Raw genomic sequence first — 22,476 nt, 5'->3', positions numbered from 1 at the left:
TTTACATAAACATCGTACATTTATATTTATATATTATGAATAAATTAAATATATAATCAGTTATTTATCAAGCGATCTCTTTATATAGTCAACTTATATGGTTCCGACATATCGAATACTTTTCTTAATAAGTAATTTAAAATATTGTTCAATATAAATAAATTAAAAAATTAAAACTATTGTTTATGGTAGGATTTTTTTTATAATAGTGTATATCATAATCCATACTAATATTATAAATGCTAAAGTAACTCTGTCTGTCTGTCTGTATGTTGCTCTGTCGCGGCCAAACCACTAAACCGAATTTAAGGAAATTTTGTACAGAGCAAACTTGAACTCCAATTAAGGACATAGGCCTTTTTGTGACTAATACCTGACGACCAAACTCTAAAATGCGAACGAAGCCGGTAGCGACAACTAATAATCTATAATTAAACTGAGTTTAAGCTATTGTTAGTTTTTACTTTATTAATACACTCAAAACAATTACTCTTTTATAAAAAACATTTATATCTATACTAGAAATATTATGTTGCAGTCTTTTAACAGGAATTTTCGACACTATTTTCAAGTCCGAATCGTTTATAAGATGTTTGTGAAGATTTACATATCGAATTTGATAAAGACGATATCCTGAGTGTTAGTTACCGAATCAATGTTTAAATAATTAGACGTTAAGCTTGGAAACTCAAAGGAGCTTTTTTTCTTAATATAGGGATGCACTATTATTAAGGTAGTGGCAACACTAACCTTTAAATTTGTGCTTAGCCTCTCAATCTTTGACTTATGTAATTTAATCAATTCGTTCAAAGCGTCACGATAAATGATATTAACATGATCATGTTTTATATTTAAATTGCTTTCAAATTTTGCAAAATTTCCCAATACGTATGTATATATCGACTATCTGCCGATGTTTAGTAAATAACAAAAACTTTAAACCGCCACGTTCAACTTAAACCAAAAAGTGAAAAAGACACGGGCGACTGTGAGCACGAGCATGTGGTGAAATTAAAAAAATAAGTATGTCGACTATCGATCTTAGCGTGAATTATTATCGAGTATATTTTACGACAAATTTATATAAATCCCAATATCACTGAAATATCTTACATATTCTGTTTTCATTTTAAAAATATAACCTATCATAATTATAATGTAAGTAGCCACTCATTCCTACGAGGAGTTTTTCGTTAAAACATATAAACATATATCATACACACCAAAAATCCATCTAAGATCTTATTGTGTAAAATTCTCTTCGTGTACAAAAATAAATAATGTAGGTACTTAAAATATAACGGAAATCCATCATAAGGTTTACACATAAAATGTTATTATTAATCAATAGCAAAGCACCTTGTTGAAAGTAGCCGAAAACGGGGAGACTACATGCATAGCATGGCAACACGGCTCAACGCCGTGGGGTGGCCCACGTCGGCAGTTGTAAATCGTTCGTTTATTGCCAAAGATACATGTAAAATAAATATTCCGACGAATTGGCGCGGAAAGAAGGAACATAACCGTTCCTGCCGTAGTTTACTTTTGTTTGTAGGTCAGTAACGTCAAAACAAATAGTTTTCGATGTGTTTATTTAGCCTTGCCTTGGAAAAAAGTATTTCTGATTATGATCAGTGCAGCGTCCGCCATTTTTGGGACCCGCCTACTTATTTTACTTCATCCTATAAAATCAAAACATAAAAATTAACTAATTCGAGTAGGTAGGTGATTTACATTTTACGATATTAATTGTAAAGATTCAGAATGTAGATTAGATCGAGTAGAATCGAGAAATCAATATTAAACAAACAACGCACACGCGTATACAAAAAGTTGATTAAAAAAACTTCGCTTACAAAAATTATTTATTTAAAGTTTTTAACAGAGAATTTTTAAAATCTTATAGAGTTAAATCTATCTGAATATCTTATTATACTTCTATTAAAAACAAAAAAAACAGGAAGGAACACTTTAACGATTCGACGTGATGTTGAATTGCTGAGGCGTCAGAAATACTGATACGCATACTATATACAAGAGTATTACTTTAATAACCTTCCCGTTTGTGTATCTGCGTGTAACGAAAGTTACAAGACGTAACTATTTTATAATTGAATTAGGGCCAACGAGCATTGGCTTTAATTGGGCGATTCTCACAAGTTGGATCAGAGCTGGTGGCTCGGGTCACGGTTCTTGCACCGGTTTGATTGGCTTAGAGATAATTCCTGACATTTTACTCATATTTGGTGAATGGGTGAATCTGTTGCTTTATTGGTGGTTACGCTTTGTAACCACTGTTGATTTGTAAGATTTCCTCAAGTTTTTGACTTTAATTAAGGAACTAATGCTCGGTTGAATATTATGTCAACGCATTTCATTAAAAAGTTACCTTTGAATAACAATTGACTTTGATAATGTTTGAATATTTACTTTCAAAATGTTAGCATCAACGAAACTTCAACGGCTATGGTTAAAATCGTTGGTTTAACGAGCTTTTATGAAAGCATTTACTGTGATAACACGTAGTGTTTAACTGAATCCGTTTATGCTTAAGAATATGTTAATTTATTTGAATGCATTTTCAAAATAGATTTTAATTTATAATACTAGTGCCGTAGATGTTACGTAACAGTGATTGGTCAGTGATGGAAATTCATTCATTATCATTATCATTTGAGGAAAACGTACATGACTGTATATATACTTACTGGTAGGGGTACATGATTGGTCTGGTTAGGTATTGACCCCACTCGCTATATACTCGTATTCTACCGCCAAGCAGAAATACTTAGTATTGTTGTGTTTCGGTTTCAAAGGTGAGTCAGTGGAACTACAGGACCGAATTACATGATTGATTTTTTTGTGTGTCTTTGAGTGGGTCTCTGGCTTAGATTAGAACCGGAAGGTGCCGCGGCGACCGGGAAGTAAATAACATTCTTAAGTTACTCTGACATAGTCGGGACGGGCTAGTATAGAAATGTATATTAAGGCAGGAGAGAATGTTTGTGATTTGAATGAAAACAACAGTTTTTTGACGGAAATAAAAGACGTATCTCCATTTTTTTTACGTTACAGGCGATGACGCAATGTCCAACCAATCAACATAAGAGTATTTAGTCAGATTATTCATTTCAGAAGCAGGAGGTGATAATATGAAATCCAACGCGTAAGAAAGGGATAACAATATTAGAGATGTTATACATGTTAAGAATGAGAACCATTGTTTTACATAAGTATGAGGTTGAACAAATAAGATTATCTTAATTATAATGCAAATCCTCTAGAAATGGTTACTTATAAAATTAAAATATTGTATCGTTAACAAACCTTAAATTTGTGTAATTTATTTATTTATAATATCTTATAATTGGCTCATTAGGACGTTTAATTATTATGTATAAAGTTACATTATTTCATGCGTGGATAACGTTGCATAGTTAAGTGTATATAATTTAATTCTGTGATATACGGTGAGTGGTAAGAGCTTAATTGGGAGTCGACAGTAGAACTAGTGATTAAGTCTCTGTTTAATTGGTATCTTAAATGGCTAACAATTTTAATAGATTCTATTGTAAATGCTGAGACTAAATCAAATTCTGAATGTTTTTAGTAATTATTTTATACTAGCTGTGCCCGCGACTTCGTGCGCGTTGTTTGAATTTAAGTCATTTGGATATTGTAGCGTGATTTTATTTTTATTCTATATATAATTCTAAAATAAAAGTAGCCTAAGTTACTCCTTATTACATCCGCTATCTGCCAGTGAAAGTCCCGTCGAAATCGTTTCAGCCGTTCCAGAGATTAGCCGGAACAAACAGACAGACAGACTAAAATTGTAAAAAAAATTATTTTGGTATATGTACCGTGTATACATACATATGCATTTAGTAAAAAGCAGTTATTTTAATATTACAAATAGACACTCCAATTTTATTATATGTATAGATTATTCGTGCATTAATTGTCTGTCTTGTTATCTTGGTATAAGGCTAAGGTGGACAAGACAACCTCAAACCTAAGATGGGCCGATAAAAAAATATTGGGTTTTCTGCCGGACATATATGTCAACATAGGATCTATGTACTTTCCGAACGATCGGTCGCTTTATATTTATATCAACACTAAAATTACGATTCAAAAGTGCTTTTATAAGAATAAATAATAATATTTAGATTTACAGTTTCGGCTGAATAGTTTGTTTTAAAGCTCTAATCTGTGACATTAATCCGATTTGAAAAAACATTTGGTGGTACGCCTTTCCGCAAGCCCCCCTTAATAGAATCAACCATTCATCATATTTTCTACCGCAACATCAATACTTACTACTTTTATGTTTCGGTTTGAAGGTTAAGTGAGCCAGTGTACAGACACGTACACTACAGACACTACATCTTACTTCCCAAGTGTCGCATTTACTACGTTGGGGATGGTGAATATTTCATAGAATGTCAACCTCTATGGACTTTCACTTACGATCAGGCAGCCCTCTTGCCAATGTGCCTACCTACTGATTCTCTCTTCGGACATCTCGTCAAAATTCCAAATATCACCCGACTGATCGACCCAATAACAGCGCGATTTTTAAGACATTTTCTGCCTCGCACAACCACTCTGTGGAATCAGCTTTCGCCGGCGGTTTTTCCGAACCGATACGACTTGGGAACCTTCAAGAAAAGAGCGTACTCCTTCCTGAAAGGCCGGCAACGCACCTGCAAGCAGCCCGGTGTTGCAGATGTCCATGGGCGGTGGTAGTCACTTTCCATCAGGTGAGCCTCCTGCTCGTTTGTCACCTATAACATAAAGAAAAACCTACTGATTTGTTTTTTGTTATCGTTGTCCATTAATCAAGTTCATATAGTCCTTTTAATGTCAAGTAACAACTCAAGGGAGTGAAGCGCGAGCAATTAGGCTCTACTAATATTATGAATACGCTTAAACCACTGAAACGATTTAGATGAAACTAGATATGGAGATAGTTTGAATCCCAGGGAAAGATTCCCTATTATCCCATCGAGGGGGTAAAATGTGGGTGACGATTTGTGTTCTATATCACGAAATCTCAGGATCTATAACATCACAAACTTAATATTTGGCAGGCAGGCCTTTTAGGGTGTAGACATCCCCTAAGGATTTTACGAAAATCCACGCCTAAGAGGGTTAAAACGGGGCTTCGAAGTTTGTGGTTTATAAATTTCGCGCGGGTCAAGCCGCAGGTTCAGCTAGTCACTTGTATTTAGAAAAATCCTATTCATTACATTAATCACTCTGTAGTACATAATTAAGCTTCTCTATTTATTTTTTCTCTTTCCAACACAAGAATAAATTTCAACAGGAATGTCAATGAGACTGTCGCATCCAGCGGCTCTCTGAGACCTGGTTGATGTTTGTCCATTTCATGGTCTACTGAAATTCTTTTTACATCTACGACCTGTGATCATAAGTGATTATAAGTGCCATATAAAGGATCGCAGATAACCTTTGAAAGGAAGAAATGTATGCGATCACAGTGCAAAACTAAAACGTAGTTTTTTTTATGAAATTTATAAATATTTACAGACAAAGTTCCTTGCATAGAAACCAAAAAGACGTAATAAAATTGTTTTAATAGATCATTTGATTTCCTTATACAGCTCCCTTCCATCTTATTTCAGTTCAGGTGACGTCACATTTGGTATCATTCAAGGGTAGATTCATTACAATAGTATTTACTTCGGTTGTGGAGGAAATGTATATCCAGTGGGCAGTTATCCAAGCTTGAAAACAATATTACGACCGACTCAGACTAATGAGAAAAGTTGCCTTTTTAAATAAAAATTATTATGTTAATTATACGATTTTGTGCTCGACTTGTTTGACGGTTATTACGTCGATGTGAGAGAAGCAGGTGTGTTCCCCGAGCTCGTGGCCAGCGGGCTTGAACTTTACATTATATGTAGATTTTCTATAAAGATTATATACCTACTTATGGGGCAATACACTATTTAATTTGGTTGGGTATTCTGTTCCTGTTATAGGAGGCGTGATCCATTATTGGTTTAACGATAAATTTTGGGATTTGGACTTGATACTCATTCTCTCAACGACATGTTTCCATTATGTGCCGTCAAAAATAAAATTGTTGAAGTTCCGTGTTGTTTATTTGTTACGAGTGGGCGGGATTTTGGTGATAAGTCCAGAGGCTCTTCGGGTACCGCTCACCATAAATTTAAACTTAATAAAACATATCTTATGAATACTTACATATTATTGTATTTGGATGACGAATATAATTGGAAAAACATTGTAATTATAAGAAATAAAACATATAACTCTCAAAGAGAACTTATTCGGAACGTACTATTTTGAGTAAGTTTTAATTTTTTTTATACACTTTGTTCTTGGACGATTAAAATTAAGAATATTACGGAAAATGAATATTTAAGAACATGCATTACTTCCTACATTCTCTCACGCCTGAATTGACGATTCAAAACATGTGAATAAATATCAACGCCCATGTTACCGTCAGAACCATATTCCGGTCAAAATTAATTTTGACCGACGAAATTATAAATACTTTTGGACAAGGACGAAGGCTTTTTTTTATAAGGTAGTCTATAAATGAGTGTCGATACGATACGAAGATAACACATGAGTGTTTTCCTGCATTCTGTAATTTGATATTATATTGTTTGATTTATTAGGATATTTTATATTATTTTATTTTATTAGGGTATGTGTTCGTAGTATTATAGTTATGTAGATATATTTATATATAAATATAGACAATTAAACTGCTATTAATGTAGCTGAAGGAAACTCGTGCAGCCGATGTCGGGAGGCGCTCGGAGCTTCCAGCTCGTGAGTACGATAGATTCAAATCTGTCGAAACGTTGGACGAAACAATAAAAAAATGTATGATCGCGATTAAAACCTAAATTTTGTATATAAAATGTATAACATTCATATATCACGATAGTTTAAAGTATACGACTAGGTAAGATTTATTTCTGTATACGTGCCATATGTATCACAAGGATGTAAGTGTCCCATGTGAATGTATGTATCATGTATGTGAGTGGTCCCTGTACTTTTACATAATACACATTTTACAAATCAAATCAAATCAAATTATACTTTATTCAACTAGGCTTTTACAAGCACTTTTGAATCGTCATTTAAGAAACTATCTAAAGTAAAGCTAGCACCGGTTCGGAATGTAGATTCTACCGAGAAAAACCGGCAAGAAACTCAGTAGTTACTCTTTTTCAACATCTAAAATTTCAAATGACTTACTAAAACATCACTAATCTAACCTACTGTCACCACCTTCAATCTTTATCATTAGTCAACAGTACTTTCGACAGTATTAGGCAAAAATAATTTTGACCGGATAAAATAATCTGACTGTAACATACGAGTATATAAGTGAATTCGTAATAATTTTATAAAAGTTAACATTAACCATGGAAAGTTGATGAATGTGAGGTTTTAAGATTTTTTTGTATAAATTATATATAAAAAAAACGAAAAGTATGGCCTTCGCTTCTTAATTTATAATATAAATAATTACAATGATAATATTAATTTATAATATTAAAGATATAAAGACATTCTTGCCTGATTAAAATAAAATTAATTAATGATCATTTAATCGTTGCTAATTCGTAATATTCAATTTGTTTTTCTTTTCGTTCTAGTTGCCCCCGCGGTTTCGTCATCGTGTTAGGTAGGATATTTCATCCGGTATCACGGGTATACCCTGACTTAACACATAGTCTACCTCAGCTTATAAGCTAAGTACCATACATCGAAACGTATGAACATTTAAATTTATAATATTAATACGATCATCGATATATTTAGACGAAGGGGATAGTAAATCCTACATCACTAGTCACGAGCAGGCGCTTGACGGATCCATTTCTGGTGTTCTCTCCGATATAACTACGTTTTATTTAAAGACGCTATCTTTCGACTTCACACGGGTCGAAATAGAAGTTTATCTTTTTGGAACGAAGTTCTTTTACGCGGCTTTGAGTAGAGTGGTTTACTAACTGCCACGTCACCTAATGAAAAGGCGTTGTGCTACCCCAGGCGACGTTTCTCTATATCTCTTTCTAACTTTAAGACATTTTTAACTTTGCCGTTTCATAGATTCAAGTCAATTGTAAAAAATATATTGGTAAAGAAGGCATATTATTCGATACAAGAGTATATTGATGATAAAAAAGCGTGGAGTTAATGCTTGTTGACTTCCAGGCAGGAGACATAACATACATATATAATTGTATTTAACTAACATGACTGTATTTTTAGATATTGAAAAAGAGTAACTACTGAGTTTCTTGCCGAGTCTTCTCGGTAGAATCTACATTCCGAACCGGTGGTAGCTTTACTTTAATTAAATGACGATTCAGAAGTGCTTGTAAAAGTCTACTTGAATAAAGTATATTTTGATTTTGAATTTATTGTATAATATCATTGTCATTGTTGTTATTTAATATATACTATATAGCCGGGAATTCCAAGACATCTCTCGTTCCATCTTTTATTAACGTAAAATAATATATATTTGACATTCAACGTCACGCAAACGATGTTATAGTGTTATAAGGGATTTTTTATGGTATAGGTTGGCGGACGAGCATATGGGCCACCTGATGGTAAGTGGTCACCACGATCAAGAAATATTAACCATTCCTTACATCACCATTGCGCCACCAACCTTGGGAATTAAGATGCCACGTCCCTTGTGCCTTTGGTAACACTCACCCTTCAAAACGGTACACTGAGTAATGTTGTTTGGCGGTGGAATATCTGATGAGTGGGTGGTACCTACCCAGACGGGCTTGCACAAAGCCCTACCACCAAGAAATTTACTTACTTAATTACTTTAGATTCAATATTTAAGTAGTATATTTATATATATATATACTGATAGACAACAAACTTATACCGATATTGCTCGCTTAGTACATTTTTGTCTCAAAAATAGAGCCAATCCGGCTATTTATAATCTTGGAGCGGCAAATGTTTTTAACAAAGTAATTAAATGCGTAATAATATTATTCATTTCGATTACAATAATTTAAAACACCATTGTATAAATAAACAGGAGAAGTAAAGATAAACTAAAACTTCAAGTTTCTATCTGCGAATTCAATTTCGGCTCCATCTTTCTGACGCTGGTATTCGTTTTAATATAACTTTTTTGCTTTTATTTTAAGCTTCAAACAAAAGTAAGTACTTAGGTCAAGGTTAGAACCGAAAAGTAACTTAGTAGTTATTCTTCTTCGCAAAATAAATTGTACATATAATCGAGTGATAGTTCCTAGAGTTGTTACTGAGTTCTTTTCCGGTTCTCTTTGGCAGAATTTATCTAAAGTTGAATGTATCTGTTGTATATGTTTCATCATCAGCTTTACATTCAATTTTATCTTAAATGACCCATTTGGGTAAGTACCATCCACTAGTAATATATTCTACCATCAAACAGCAATATCAATTATTGTTGTTCGGTTTGAAGAGTGATTGCGCCAGTAACTACAGGTACAAGATACACAGCATATGATATTCCCAAGATTGGTGGCGTATTGACTTTTTTTTTTACAGAATAGCAAATGGGCTACTGATAATGAATGAGCTGTAAGTTGTAAACACTTCCAATAGAAATTGGCGCAATAAGATTTTTTTCAAAATCCTTACAACGCCAATAACTTAAAAAAAAAAAAAAAACAATCAAATCAAATAAAATCTAAATATACTTTATTCAAGTAGGCTTTTACAAGCACCTTTGAATCGTCATTTAACAAACTATTTAAAGTAAAACTAACTTTTGGCTAATGCCTATGAACACTAAATAGCAACAATGCCAATCCTCTCTTTATTCGAGTCAAATACACATATTTTGTTTTTGTCAACAATCCTACGAATATTAAAACTTATTACAAATATACACATGCCTGATTCGTTTTAATTTTCTTTACACGTAAACATCATTTATACTCGTGTTATTGTATTGAAATGGACCTGGAGGCCGTCTTGACCAGGGTTGCCGGCTTATTAATATAATACCAAAGATGGAAGGATTACGAACATTAAATTTAATGTAACCAAAGATAAAACATGCTATTTATACCCCGATTCATATCTAATGTTTTCTGTACAGTCAAATAAGAAACTGTTTATCAGGAACCATTTACGAATACCTATAACAAATACCAATGCTATATTACAACGTAATTATTTTTTATTTACGTACTCGCGTGTACATTTGAGAAATACTATTTTTACTGATACAAATATATATATTATTTTTTATTCTTTAATGTTTTTTTGTTGAACTATAGGATTTGTTTTCATTTTTATTACTTCAAAACAATTGAATATCAGTTTTTTATAATTATTCTATTTCTTCTATTATGGTAAACTTATCGCGCATTACAAAACATATATTAATAAAGAGTACTTTATTAATAATTACAAGTTATTAAATAAGTATTTTATTTCTAATTAAAGTGTTGCTTTAATTAAAAAAAACCATTTTTAAATATTCGCCTTTACTACATTTATTGCTGCTGGAACAAAAGGGCTTCTATACAACAAATACTTATACAAGTCTATTCTAGTATGCACGTAGTTTTTACTGGTCAAGAAATAAAATAAACTGGCAGTTGTAATCCTCTCTTATCTTTGGGTGTTATGAGCTCGCTGTAGGCAATTGTTACGATACATATTCATTTAATTTATTGAACACTGGCAACACCCACGAATCTCATTAAGGTAACATTGTTGCAACATTCCGACTTTTTGCAGAGTCGATGCAGGAGCCGGCGCAATCACACGCGATCTATTATTAATACTTAAAATATATTCACTAAAAACGAAATTATTATTTAAAAATACTAAAAAAGGCTTAATACGGGTACAATAACCTATTTACAGCTTTTTGATTTGAAAACAAACACAAAAAAGCCACTTCTTTTTCCGGCTAAGAAAGTTGGAATTCTCGGCTGTTCTCTACTATAATATGCATACGTTCTGCATATAAATCTTCCTTTTGAATCAAACTATTTATTGATAAAAACTGCCGTAAAATCCCTTGTATAGATCTAAGCGTACAGACGGCGGGAAGTGACTTTGTTTTATACGTGACATGCGGCTTCTGTCTGATGAAACGTCCGCACTGGAGCAACGCGAAGGAAAAAACTCAGGAGAAGGACCTCAAGGGAGATTGCCCGATTTTGGAATATAAACAAACTATATACATAGATCTATTTACTCACGAAGGCACCCGCGGCTCTAAATAAATATTAGCGTGCATTTTTATGAGTGACGCGCGTGCTTCCAAAATGTCTTAGCGTGAAGTGATTTATGTAAGAATAAAAACTATAAAAAAAAAAAACAAAGTATTTTATATTTGTCAATGCACGCCGATAATTTATCGTGGAGTCGCCTTCATGAGATCTATACTGAACTATAATTTACTGAACGGAAATTTACTATTACCGTTACAAAAAAAGGTTCCATTTTAATCATGTGCTACACATTACACGCCTTATCAAAAAATGGAATTCTTATTATTATTCAACAATATTTTTTTTATATATATATATATATATATATATAAACCTCTAGTGGCACATGGTGACGCAGAATTGAAGAGGTTTGGACTTGTCGGAGCTTATCCTACCAGGCAGCTCAAGTGGGGGGATTTCATTCGCACTAGTCGCGATCTTTGATTAATCTCTTCATAATTTTATTAATTCATTATAAAATTAATATAAGTAACAATTCAAGGAATTATTTGATTACATATTATTGCAAGCTTCAAGCTGTCTTCGTATTCATAGCAAGTCCTTCAGAGTGACCTTTCAGTTTGACCTTTACATTGTGATTAATGTAGTATTGAATATGAAAACAAAAACACTTAATAGCAGTCTTAGTTACAATAGGATTTATCTGGAAAACGTTTATATAACTTGTTTAAATTATGCATTTCAAGCAATATTCGTTACCGCTCTAAAGCGTGGTGGACCTTCTCCTCAGGGGAGTCGAAGTCTTTACCCAGTGGTGGGACTTCTATAGGCTGTTACTAAAGATGACCACGGCTTAATGTTCAAGGTTACCTAGAGCTACATTTAAGCGTTAAGGATATCTGTTCGTTTGTTTGTGAACTGGGTTTCGGCAGCGATAAACTAAAAAATATATTTTAAGTTATTATAATGAAAATTAAAGTGATAAGAACAAATAATATATATACTAAAATTGGTGGCGGGACCTGACTAGATGCGACAGGCGGAGTACTGGGAGCTACAGCGCACTTGGTACACCTGTGTCCAGTGGATTGTGTGATTGAGTCACTAATAATGATGTTGACAAACTACTGTAATATAAAATCCCAAAATCCAATAACGCAACTTCATAGTAACTTCTAGATCTTTCTAGAAATTTCAAACATTTGTGACATATTAAGTTATTCGTTGGAGGTCAAACAGTCTTATATATATATATATATATATACATAACTACCAAAACTTGCTTTCAAACATATACTATAACATACCTATGTATGTGTAAGATGTCGAATGAAATCGCTAAGGGATGTCCCCAAGTTAACTACATATTGAATGTGTATATACCTATGTATAGTGTATTATACAGGGTTATTATTGGTAACTCGACGTATTCCCGTTAGGAGGTGATAGGGGTGAAATTTAATTTTAAATTTGTATTAAGTAAGTAAGTTAAGTAAATAAGTAAGTTTTTTACATTGGATATTATTTTAAATCAATTTTGTGGGAATTTTAAAGAGCGACCTTTAGTACGAATTCGGTCATGTTCGAATACGAATTTCCACCAGCGTCCTTTCTGATCATTTTATTTCGGTTGCTTTGAAATAAATTCCTAGTTTTTATAAATTTTCGGAAAGCTAAGTAAACGATTATGTTTTTAAAATAACCTGCAGAAAAAGTTTTATAATTATTTTTTTTTGTTTTTCAGGCATATTTGAGGGAAAAAAATAAAAAATATATTTAAATAATATCGTTTTCCGTCTCGCATTTTTAAATTTGGACCGATAATTATTGTTTGAATATTGAAAAATATCAAATGTTTAATCGTTTTTATAATAATTAAACACTCGATATTTTTTAAATAAATTTTTGAAGTTGCATTTTGGACTTATTTTGAAAAAATCTAAAAAACGCGATAACTCAAAAATGGTTAACTTTTGCAATATGCATATGGGGGTTAAAATTATCGCAAATAATCACCCCTATCACCTCCTAACGGGAATACGTTGAATTACCAATAACCCTGTATATATGTATATATGTTATTGCATAAAATACACTTAATTAATATCATTAAATTGTTTCGAAAATTATTATTAATATTAAGAAAATATATGTAAAAAGGTTTCGAATTAAAATACTATCAATCATCATCCAATATTACAAAAAGAATTAAATCAGATTTCAAGACTAAACATAAAATTAATTATTCGTTAAATAATAAACAGTTATTTAATCATCATTAATAAAAAAGTAAAATAAAAAATATCGAATTAGATGTAATTCTTAAGGCCCCGGCGAGATTCGAACTCACGATCTCCTGTTTACTAGACAGGCGCTTTAACCAACTAAGCCACGGCGCCTATGTCATCACCGTCGAAATTATCGAGCACATGGGGCGAGAAAGTTTATCTTATCATACACGCACGTTTATAAAGTTGTGTGCGTATAAGGTATGGTATACACGCATTCTTATAAAGATCTGCGTGTCTGTAGTAAATACATGATAAGTGTATTGTAGTTTTTGATAACATGTACTTAAGCTGTCGCCTGCGGCTTCGCTCGCGTTTTAGGGGTGGGTCCTCAGGTGTTTGGCAAAATAGTAACCTATTCCTTAGAATTCAAGCTTGCTTTAAACGAAATTTCATCAAATTCGGTGCAGTAGTTTGGTAATGAATGAACAACAGACCGACATACAAATAGAGTTATTTTCGCGTATATAATATTAGTACAAATATACCAACTTTTTTACGTAATATTGATGTTGCGTATTATTTATTAGTTTATGTCATATTAGCACAAGCAAGTTCATTCATTATTATTTAAATGGCAAAATTTGCCTTAAATTAATATATACATTTGCCCTTTTAGCACTAGGCCACAGAAATATGAAATCGAAAATCAATTCTTAAGTCGAGCAACGTCAATCGAAGTTGTCAACTGGATGGACGATGAATTAAAATTTAATATATCTTACGAGGTTGGTTGAATATTAAATTAATGACAAAGTGTTATTATCATGGACGCGAGTCGAATACCGTGATGGTAACAATGAATTCATATTGTTCCGTCAGTTTTATGAAGGCACCAGACGTAACACGTTAGTGATAATCGTTGTGCCTCACTGAAGCCGAATTAAAGTACGGTCAGGAGAAAATACGTTTTTTTTTCCTAGTTAGATCAGTATAATATAAACGCTTATATGACACAGCTCATGTTTCTGTACCGTACGAATGCATATATACATACATATATATATTATAAATGACAATACAGTTTTATCGTGTGAGGCATGGTTGTACAAGTCGATTATTTAAGATATTTTTTAAATAATCTTCTATCTGTACTCGGAACCAAAGCATCGCTTGTAATTAAACATGGATCTCGCACATAAATTAATTAGTTTTAAGTGGTACTCCTCTTTAAAGGAGAAGTTTTAACCCACTGGGTGACAGGCTGACTGTCATTAACTTTGTAAGTTATATTTTGCATTTATTTATATAAGAAACATCATCAGACTTTTCGGATAGGAAACAGATGAATAAAGTAGAGCTATTCATTAAGAGCCGAGATGTCACAGTGGTAAGAACGCTGCATTGAACAGCGGGTTCAAACCCAGGCAAGCATCGATGAATTAAAATATGTTTAAGTTCTGTTCATAATACAATTTGTGCTCGGCGAGGGAGCCCAGCAGAGGGATCTTTACGCGCTGTTACTTTTATTCTGTAAAACCAAACCCCGCCGAACACGATAGTGAAATGTCAGAAACAATAAGCACCAATGACTATAGTAACTATACATTCAATGAATACGCGCATCGGAAAAGAGTATCGCTGTCGTTTCAACATGAAACGCGTGATGCAAGGAATGAGTTCTTACATTTTTAACTTTGCCTACTAATACTAATAAACTTCTCATATAAAAAATGTATCGGTAAATAAAACATATATACAACTAGAATTATACAATAGAAACTGTAATTAAAATGGTAGAAATGAGTAACTACAAAGTTTCTCGTCGGTTCATTGCTAGAATCTACTTTTTGAAACGGTGCTAATTTTACATTTAATTTAATACTGTAACATTACGTTACGTTTCTAAGATGACGATTATCCCAACTAAAAAAAAAAAAAAAATTGATTTTGATTTTATTTGGCCGGTTCAGCACGATATATCACTACAAATTTTTAAGTGCTTAATTTGTTTTTGTTTTCAGTTCTCTACGCGTTGGGCATGCGACGCACAGCGTGGGAACACAGCCGGCTAATTGTCCACGTTCACGATTTACGACAAACAAACAAACAATAGGAATTAACATGTACAATAATTACGTATGTGCCGTGAGCGCCGGACGGACGGTTTGAATGCTCATTATAACTCCTTTATAGCTACTTGTTACTCTTTGTTTTTTAAACGACATTTTTGGAATGGCGATAATTTATCTATTAATCTATTCCCTATTCAAATTTCGTGGTCCCTTTGAAACAAGCTGTTTTTGTGATAAGACCATCGACAGCGTACTTATAAGGTAATATTTTTTTAAAACTGCGTAAGGAGCAACGAGCGACGTTGAATTTGCAAAGTTCTGCGAAAAGTCTGCAGAGGGAAGGCCACCGTTGAGTTATATCAAAACGAGTTCGAAGTAGTAGCTGCATTTTAGGGGTAATAATTCCTTATAAACCGAACTGCCCTAAACAGCACAATCTTCGGAAAGTGTCCGCAGTGTAATAAAAAAATTGTTAGTTTTTAAGGCTAGATCTTAGAAGTCCTGAGAAACTCAAAACCTTGTGTCTGACCAGTAAAAAGTTACTTGAATTTTTTGTTAATAAATACAAAAATATTAACAAAAACTTTTGGCATAAAAAAAAATCAATCTACTTTTTAAGGCATGCAAAGGCATGTTAGTAAATAGAAAAATATCTTCTCTAGTAGTCACAACTGACCTAATAATCTAGGATGACGTCACGAATTCCGCGATATTAGCGCCGGCGAGCTTAGCAACAGCGTAGGCAGCGCAGACCGTCCACTAATAAATAGCTTACCGCAGCGCTTCTAGCGCCAAAACATACATATAATCGCGTTTTCGCAATCGCGCTGCTTACAATGTTGCCAGTACTATTATTTCTAATCAATTTATGTATATAAAGTAACTTGTATTTTTATTCTACATTAGTGCTATAAACACAGTGGATCGTTAGCTTTCGAAGAGATTGCCTATTAGCGATAAAACTATTATAAATAATTTAAATGTCGTTATGGGAATTTCCGTTTCACGTAGGACTAAAACATTTTGCGAGATTCGTTTGTGTTTAACAAAAACTTAAGTTCATAACGTAATGTAATGTTGGTAACGCATGTATTTGATCTACTTCTACCTTTTAAAGGGGGCGGGGGGGGGGCGCTCTGTTGTTATGAAGCCTGTGTCCTTTTGTGTATTCCTGACATCGTTTTCAATTTTATGATATTCGGTTCAGTATTTTTTTTATGTCATATAATTTCTTCACAGATGTTTTGTTATATCATATAATTTATACGTTCGAAGGTTGGGTTAAGCTAAGTTAAGCTTGGGTTCAAACGTCCAGTCGGGCCTTATATCAAAAAATTGTCAATAACAGCCCGGAGTCTGGTAGTTGGAACGTACACTCCTGTGCCTCGGACATCACGTTAAGCATTTGGTCCTGCGCCTGAACTCTTTCCAGTCGATGTGATTCCTTTTGTTTAAATTTCTTTTCCATACTTTATTTCGTTGAAGAATAAAGTCATATTCAATATAATAATATCTCGCCAATTACGATGAACGTACAATTTAGAATTTACATATCGTATTAAAGATTCATGCAGTGTTCGAAGTATACATAGATTGGATGACGTCACTAGAAATATTTTATAGCCGTTATGTTGTAAAACCTGTTACAGACATTCATCGTATTTATTTTAATATATATAGAGAACGGGTCGCTAATCGTGGATTCTAAGATGTTATATTCCTTATCTTGTCTGTCATTACTCTGAATCGCTAATCCGTGACATTAAAGTACAAAATTGATATGTATGCAGCTATTGATGTCTGGTAGCCGAATATTTAATAAGATAGATGTTACTAGAGTTTTTTTTAAATGTGGTCGTCACGGGACGCCCGGTATACAGCCACCCTTGGTTCAATATATTTACGGATTAACTTCAAATCACGTTGATTTCAGACCTATTTGTATACCGCATTGGTGTGTATTTCACCCCTTAGGGTAGAATATCGAGAAACGCTTAGAAACGTATCTATTCATTTTTAATCAGAATCCCAAAAATAAATTTTCATGTGTTTAACTTAAAAAATGACGGACTTCCATACAAACTTTCAAACCCCATTTCACCCTTTTAGGGGTAGAATTACCAAAATTACTTCCTTAGTAGGTGACTACACGACGAAACGATCCTACGAACCTATACTAACCTAAAAATGTTATGGCCTTAACTTTAAATAGTTTACGCTCGGCGACGATGTATCAGTCAGTCAGGATATGTTATTTTATAAGTAAAAGACGAGCCACGAACTTATAAGTGAGTAGAGAGCGACGCAGGAGGGGATATGACGGTTTAAGAGACCGTCATGGCGTTTGCTGACATGGCTTACGACTCTATCTAACCTCAAAGGCGCGCCAATAGATATTCGTATAAAACACATCCACATGTATTGTTATTTTGCAAGCATATAAATTCCCTTTTTATTGAAACCAGGTAGCAAACGTGCCCCTAAATAGTAAGCGGTCATCTCCAATCAACCCTAGGAACTGGCTCACTCCCCCTTCAAATTCAAACCGGAACACAGCAACACTAAATAGAGCTGTTTGGCGGTAGACTAGATGTAGAGTAGGTGTAACTGGGCGCAATACGTGCTGGTGGACACAATATACCAAGAGCTCAGGGTGGCACCTGCAACTTTCGCTTACGAATCTTGTAGCATTAAAGATTTTCGATTTGAGTTTTGTGCATATTTGCTTTACAATTGTAACTCTTTTATTTACGTATTTATATCATATCTGACGACCTCCGTGGTCGAGTAGTGTATACCGGTTTTCATGGGTACGCCATTCCGAGGTCCCGGGTTCGATTCCCGGCCGAGTCGATGTAGAAAAAGTTCATTAGTTTTCTATGTTGTCTTGGGTCTGGGTGTTTGTGGTACCGTCGTTACTTCTGATTTTCCATAACACAAGTGCTTTAGCTACTTTCATTGGGATCAGAGTAATGTATGTGATGTTGTCCAATATTTATTTATTTATATTAGCTAAACCTGTGGCTTTATACGCATAAAATTTATAAAATTTTATATATAGCAAACAAACCGGCAACCCCTATTTTGCACATTAAAGGGGTAAATTAAAAAAGTAGCCTATGTCTTCCCCGGGTTCAAACTATCTCTATATCAAATTTCGTAGTCATCGATTTAAGCGTGAAGAGGTTACAGACAGAGTTATTGTCTCATTAATAATATTAGTATAGATTACCCTGACAAACTGAGTGACTATAAACGCGTAGTGTGGACTATGAGACAAAGTAACTTGAAAGGAGGCAATGTATTCCGTAATGTCCTCAAAGTCAAATGCTTCATTCAATACAGACGCGTTACAAAAACTTGACTATCAAAAATCTACCATCGTTTCGGAAGGAATACCTTATAGAGACGCATTGACAAATAACATTATGATTTATTTTATATTTAAGGGAGGTTCTGGACATTATATTTTTAAACTGTTTGTTTAACGGACACTCGATGCACTGAATACACATTGCAAAAGATTACTATCCAATAGAGATATACAGTTTTAAAGTCATATTTTATCAAAACACCAATATATATATATATACCTATAGATATATAACAAAGCTTAGACCGGTAAGATTGGTATATAGGTAAAAAGACAAAAACTAAAGTTAGCTAAAACATAATCAAATTAACATAAATCCGAAAGTAAGTCTGTCCGTCTGCTTGTTACCTCATCACGCCTTAGGCACGAAACTATTCCTTATGATTTTGGACCTAGGCCTGACCTAGACATGGACACAAATATCGATATGTAAATTGTGAAATTTAAATTTAGAATAGGATAGAACGAGACGCGAGAACATATATATATCTCGCATATATATATATAATTATATTTTAAATTTTGATAATAGAATTCAATTTAAATATAGTCTGCTTAGAACTCATAAATATCAATAAATATTGAAACAGTTATTTCATTCTACTTGGCGCCATTGTGTACTTTGTTACTTGTATTAATAAAATAATGCTCATTCTTTTAAAACACTTGAACAAACTTTAAACGAATTTATCAAAAGACCTTAACGTTATAGCAATAAGGACGACATTCGTATGACTTGGTTGCTACCAATGTTGCTAGTTCCCATAGCAACAACATTTTATAGACATTTAACGGGGTCAATGTTAACCATATTTTAACAATAAATGTTAATTATGTTTCACATATAGCAACATTTTATATTTTTAAATATATATAATAAAATAATTAATTATTGCTGGCAGTATGTGTGTTGCTAACACTACATTAGCTAGTGGAGTCTAGGTGAATTTAAAAGATATATTTTTCACTATTCAGATAACATTAGAACGAATCTTATGTGACGGTTATTAGATTCTGTACAAAACAGTTTTACAATAAAAAATTAGGCACAACACAAAATGTCTTCTCCCATGTAAATATTTCAACAAAAAAAAAAAACTATAAGTTCAATTATAAGATTAAAACCAAATTAATATTTCTTAATACCTTATTCGAACTAGGCTACCATTAACCAAACAAATGACAGTCCGGATCAAATGTACGAGGCTTAAGATCAAATAGCAGTAATTGGTTTATATAGTAATAGATCCTTGGTAGGACTTTGTGTAAACCCTTCAGGTAGGTTCCACGCGCTCATCGCTTATTCTACCGCCAATCAGTTTTATTTAATATGGTTGTGCTCCAATTTGAAGGGTCAATTAAGCAGTTTAACTATAGGAACAAGTAACAAGACATTTTAGTTTCCAATGTTGGTAACACATTGGCGATGTAAGGAATGGTTAATATTTCTTACAGCGCCAATGTCTATGTTGGCCCTGTGGATTTGCCAATCCTACATATGATATATATTTATATTAAGAATAATCTTAATATATAATATCTTTAAAAGGTCATTTCAAGTCAAACGTATTGTTACTCGAGCGAAATATTTGTACATTGCTAAAGATAGATACAGTCTTAAGACGTAATTTAAATCCGTTCCGCGTTAACATCGAATCGCTCTTAGTGTTTCCGAGATACGAGTACAATAAATTCTTTTATATACGCTGAGAACAATTCACATACAAAATGTTTCATCCATATGTATACGTCATACTTTACTAACGAAATACGTTAAAAAAAGTTACCTTACAAGTTTTTTTTAATAACATTGTCATGGAAAGTTATTATACAGCCAAAAAAAAAATAAGACTAAATATCTAAAATAGCATTTTAAAATATGAATACTAATTGTAATGAACTACATTTTCCCGTTAAATAGCAATTTAGTTTATAGATATTTTTTCTAATATAAAATACACAAAGACATTTTACAAGAAAACGATATATTAAAGTTTACCTTATTGTCGTCCGTTAGGTAATATTACTACAAGCTATTTACTACTTGTTTAATTTATTTTATTTTCAAGTGAGATAGTTTTTCTTTACGAAATAAAGAATTGAATTATATCATATTATATAAGTAAATTAATTTTAATAAATTGTAATATTAATTAGAATTTATTGTATTTAACAAAACGAAATAACTAGAATTATCTACCGAATATATTAACATTCTGTGTGTATTTTATTATCTGTGGAGATTCGACCCAGTGACGCGGGTTATCGCGGCGCGAAATATCGGTGAATGACAACTTAACAAGGTCAATGTGACCATTCGTTGAGATGAATGGTTAATCATTTTTAGATGATAATGGACCTTTTATCCTTATCTTGTTCAGGCGTTGCGTAGGAGCGGGATGACACGATTTTCCTTATTCAAACGTGGACCTCTAAAAGATTAAGGACATTCCTTAAGACGAGACGAGGCGACTTTTAAATGTAGTATACATATTCTATGTGAAATTCAAAGTAAATATGTCACTTGTGTTCTAATTAGTTTTTACTCTTAATAATAATTAACTGTACAATTTTAAGAATAAGTACAAAGAATAAATTACAGAATAAGGATACTATTTTAAATTACATAATATGTAACTTAGTTATATTGTTCTATAAATATAGTTGTTGATTTGATTACATATTAATGAACATGGGCAAGACAAATAGTCAAAACAACATCTATAATTATACTTGAATGTGGGTTTAAATTATTAACAAAGTATAACGTAATATTGGAAATTATTTTTTTTACATTGTGGTTTTGTATCAAGTAGATTTAAAATGATTGTATAAATATTACATTTATTTAATGTCAATTGAATTTGATAAAAAAATACATATTGAGTCAAATTAAATGTAGTTATAATGTTGCATTTCAAAATACTTGTAAACTTAGTGAGTTTATTTGTTACGTCGTAACTGCTAATCCGATCGTCGTGAAATTTAGAATACAGGTTTCAGTCATACAGGAAATGACATTGGGTATCTAACACCCCCTCCTGACCGGCAAAGCCAGAGCCGAAAATAACGGTTTAGTATTCCTAATGCGTCTATCATTTCAAAGTACACGTTTAAGAACTTTACTCTTTTGATATACGTATAGATTTAACGACATTAGAGTAAATGTTTTGCAATTATGTAATTTAACTAATAGCAACATTGTACGCACACGTGTTTGCATTAGCGGGGAATATTATTGAAAGGAAGTAATCTATTTTATTCGAATGTACAATAAAGGCACTTAACTTACAATCAAGGACAGGTACAGAAAAAAAAAAAAATAGTGTCTATATTTAATAAAGAGTTTTTTTGGTATTAATTAATGAGGCTATTGCTTTAAATTTGATTTAAAAAAATAACGGCGTTCCTAATACTGAACGAGCTATGAAATTAGCTCTGTGTTCTACTTAGTGCTTAGTAAAAACAAGTTAAAGTTTTTTTTGTCGATGATTAAAACATATGTAAATATTTTTAAAAAACTATCACCGTTCCAATTGTACTAAGCGAAAAGCGACAGA

General features: G+C 32.7%; 1 protein-coding gene and 1 non-coding gene across 3 annotated transcripts in view; both read right to left on the bottom strand.

The window, feature by feature from the left end:
* The window catches only part of LOC113395765 (tRNA dimethylallyltransferase), a 249,494-nt gene that overhangs the window by 97,415 nt on the left and 129,603 nt on the right, over positions 1-22,476 (bottom strand). The gene's annotated exons all lie outside the window — the stretch shown is intronic.
* On the bottom strand, positions 13,566-13,639 carry Trnat-agu (transfer RNA threonine (anticodon AGU)). The gene has a single exon. It is a non-coding gene; the product is annotated as a tRNA-Thr (tRNA).

Source organism: Vanessa tameamea, chromosome 16 (assembly GCF_037043105.1).
Source record: "Vanessa tameamea isolate UH-Manoa-2023 chromosome 16, ilVanTame1 primary haplotype, whole genome shotgun sequence".
Classification (NCBI taxonomy): Eukaryota; Metazoa; Arthropoda; class Insecta; order Lepidoptera; family Nymphalidae; genus Vanessa; species Vanessa tameamea.
Note: the sequence above shows the minus strand (reverse complement) of the source record. Positions and strands in the feature narration are given on the sequence as shown.